This window comes from Triticum urartu, chromosome 6 (genome assembly GCF_003073215.2).
Source record: "Triticum urartu cultivar G1812 chromosome 6, Tu2.1, whole genome shotgun sequence".
NCBI lineage: Eukaryota > Viridiplantae > Streptophyta > Magnoliopsida > Poales > Poaceae > Triticum > Triticum urartu.
In genome coordinates, this window is record NC_053027.1 from 9884963 (window position 1) to 9889364 (window position 4402).

Sequence of the window (4402 nt, forward strand, 5' to 3'; positions counted from 1 at the left end):
CAACGAGCTAGTCAACTAGAGGCTTACTAGGGACATGTTGGTGTCTGTTATTCACACATGTATTACGATTTCCGGATAACACAATTATAGCATGAATAAAGACAATTATCATGAACAAAGAAATATAATAATAATGCTTTTATTATTGCCTCTAGGGCATATTTCCAACAGTCTCCCACTTGCACTAGAGTCAATAATCTAGTTACATTGTGATGAATCGAACACCCATCGAATTCTGGTGTTGATCATGTTTTGCTCTAGGGAGAGGTTTAGTCAACGGATCTGCTACATTCAGGTCCGTGTGTACTTTACAAATATCTATGTCTCCATCTTGAACATTTTCACGAATGGAGTTGAAGCGACGCTTGATGTGCCTTGTCTTCTTGTGAAACGTGGGCTCCTTGGCAAGTGCAATAGCTCCAGTGTTGTCACAGAAGAGTTTGATTGGCCCCGACGCATTGGGTATGACTCCTAGGTCGGTGATGAACTCCTTCACCCATATTGCTTCATGTGCTGCCTCCGAGGCTGCCATGTACTCCGCTTCACATGTAGATCCCGCCACGACGCTCTGCTTGCAACTGCACCAGCTTACTGCCCCACCATTCAAAATATACACGTATCCGGTCTGTGACTTAGAGTCATCCTGATCTGTGTCGAAGCTAGCGTCGACGTAACCCTTTACGACGAGCTCTTCGTCACCTCCATAAACGAGAAACATTTCCTTAGTCCTTTTCAGGTACTTCAGGATATTCTTGACCGCTGTCCAGTGTTCCTTGCCGGGATTACTTTGGTACCTTCCTACCAAACTTACGGCAAGTTTTACATCAGGTCTGGTACACAGCATGGCATACATAATAGAACCTATGGCTGAGGCATAGGGGATGACACTCATCTCTTCTATATCTTCTACCGTGGTCGGACATTGAGCTGAGCTCAATTTCATACCTTGTAACACAGGCAAGAACCCCTTCTTAGACTGATCCATATTGAACTTCTTCAATATCTTATCAAGGTATGTGCTTTGTGAAAGGCCTATGAGGCGTCTCGATCTATCTCTATAGATCTTGATGCCTAATATATAAGCAGCTTCTCCAAGGTCCTACATTGAAAAACTTTTATTCAAGTAGGCCTTAATGCTGTCCAAGAGTTCTATATCATTTCCCATCAAAAGTATGTCATCTACATATAATATGAGAAATGCTACAGAGCTCCCACTCACTTTCTTGTAAACGCAGGCTTCTCCATAAGTCTGCGTAAACACAAACGCTTTGATCATCTCATCAAAGCGAATGTTCCAACTCCGAGATGCTTGCACCAGCCCATAAATCGAGCGTTGGAGCTTGCACACCTTGTCAGCATTCTTAGGATCGACAAAACCTTCCGGCTGCATCATATACAATTCTTCCTTAAGGAAACCATTAAGGAATGCCGTTTTGACGTCCATTTGCCATATCTCATAATCGTAGAATGCGGCAATTGCTAACATGATTCAGACGGACTTTAGCTTCGCTACCGGTGAGAAAGTCTCATCGTAGTCAACCCCTTGAACTTGTCGATAACCCTTAGCGACAAGCCGAGCTTTATAGATGGTCACATTACCATCCGCGTCTGTCTTCTTCTTAAAGATCCATTTATTTTCTATGGCTCGCCGTTCAACGGGCAAGTCAGTCAAAGTCCATACTTCGTTTTCATACATGGATCCTATCTCGGATTTCATGGCTTCTAGCCATTTGTCGGAATCCGGGCCCGCCATCGCTTCTTCATAGTTCGAAGATTCACCGTTGTCTAACAACATGATTTCTAAGACAGGGTTGCCGTACCACTCTGGTGCGGAACGTGTCCTTGTGGACCTTCGAATTTCAGTATGAGCTTGATCAGAAGTATCTTGATCATTACCATTAACTTCCTCTCTAGTCGGTGCAGGCACCTCAGGAACATTTTCTTGAGTTGCGCCATTTTCCGGTTCAAGAGGTAATAATTCATCAAGTTCTACTTTCCTCCCACTTACTTCTTTCGAGAGAAACTCTTTCTCTAGAAAGGATCCATTCTTGGCAACAAAGATCTTGCCTTCGGATCTGAGTTAGAAGGTATACCCAATAGTTTCTTTAGGGTATCCTATGAAGACGCATTTTTCCGACTTGGATTCGAGCTTTTCAGGTTGAAGTTTCTTGACATAAGCATCGCATCCCCAAACTTTTAGAAACGACAGCTTAGGTTTTTTCCCAAACCATAATTCATACGGTGTCGTCTCAACGGATTTCGACGGAGCCCTATTTAAAGTGAATGCGGCAGTCTCTAAAGCATAGCCCCAAAAAGATAGCGGTAAATCGGTAAGAGACATCATAGATCGCACCATATCTAATAGAGTGCGATTACGACGTTCGGACACACCATTACGCTGAGGTGTTCCAGGCGGCGTGAGTTGTGAAACTATTCCACATTTTCTTAAGTGTGTGCCAAATTCCTGACTCAAGTATTCTCCTTCACGATCTGATCGTAGAAACTTGATTTTCCTGTCACGTTGATTCTCAACCTCACTCTGAAATTCCTTGAACTTTTCAAAGGTTTCAGACTTGTGTTTCATTAAGTAGACATACCCATATCTACTCAAGTCATCAGTGAGGGTGAGAACATAACGATAGCCGCCGCGAGCCTCAACACTCATTGGACCGCACACATCAGTATGTATGATTTCCAATAAGTTGGTTGCTCGCTCCATTGTTCCTGAGAACGGAGTCTTGGTCATTTTACCCATGAGGCATGGTTCGCACGTGTCAAATGATTCATAATCAAGAGACTCTAAAAGTCCATCTGCATGGAGCTTCTTCATGCGTTTGACACCTATGTGACCAAGGCGGCAGTGCCACAAGTATGTGGGACTATCGTTATCAACCTTACATCTTTTGGTTCTCACACTATGAACATGTGTAGCATTACGTTCGAGGAAGAATAAACCATTCACCATCGGAGCATGACCATAAAACATATCTCTCATATAAATAGAACAACCATTATTCTCGGATTTAAATGAGTAGCCATCTCGAATTAAACGAGATCCCGATACAATGTTCATGCTCAAAGCTGGCACTAAATAACAATTATTGAGGTTTAAAACTAATCCCGTAGGTAAATGTAGAGGTAGCGTGCCGACGGCGATCACATTGACCTTGGAACCATTCCCGACGCGCATCATCACCTCGTCCTTTGCCAGTCTCCGCTTATTCCGTAGCTCCTGCTTTGAGTTACAAATGTGAGCAACTGCACCGGTATCAAATACCCAGGAGCTACTACGAGTACTGGTAAGGTACACATCAATTACATGTATATCACATATACCTTTCGTTTTGCCGGCCTTCTTGTCCGCTAAGTATTTGGGGCAGTTCCGCTTCCAGTGACCACTTTCCTTGCAATAAAAGCACTCAGTTTCGGGCTTGGGTCCATTCTTTGGCTTCTTCCCGGCAGCTTGCTTGCCGGGGGCGGCAACTCCCTTGCCGTCCTTCTTGAAGTTCTTTTTACCCTTGCCCTTCTTGAACTTAGTGGTTTTATTCACCATCAACACTTGATGTTCCTTCTTGACTTCTACCTCTGTTGATTTCAGCATAGCAAATACTTCAGGAATGGTCTTTTCCATCCCCTGCATATTGAAGTTCATCACAAAGCTCTTGTAGCTTGGTGGAAGCGACTAGAGGATTCTGTCAATGACCGCGTCATCCGGGAGATTAACTCCCAGCTGAGTCAAGCGGTTATGCAACCCAGACATAGTGAGTATGTGCTCACTAACAGAACTATTTTCCTCCGTCTTACAGCTGAAGAATTTGTCGGAGACTTCATATCTCTCGACCCGGGCATGAGCTTGAAAAACCATTTTCAGCTCTTCGAACATCTCATATGCTCCATGTCTCTCAAAACGCTTTTGGAGCCCCGGCTCTAAGCTGTAAAGCATGCCGCACTGGTACGTGCCTGCCAAGCGTTCATAACGTCTTGTTCTGCAGGGAGAACAGGTGCTTCACCCAGCGGTGCTTGTAGGACATAATCTTTCTTGGCAGCTATGAGGATGATCCTCAGGTTCCGGACCCAGTCCGTGTAGTTGCTGCCATCGTCTTTCAGCTTGGTTTTCTCTAGGAACGCGTTGAAGTTGAGGACTACGTTGGCCATTTGATCTACAAGACATATTGTAAATATTTTAGACTAAGTTCATGATAATTAAGTTCATCTCATCAAATTATTCAATGAACTCCCACTTAGATAGACATCCCTCTTCTAGTCATCTAAGTATAACATGATTCGAGTCAACTAGGCCGTGTCCGATCATCACGTGAGACGGACTAGTCAACATCGGTGAACATCTTCATGTTGATCGTATCTTCTATACGTCTCATGCTCGACCTTTCAGTCTTCTGTG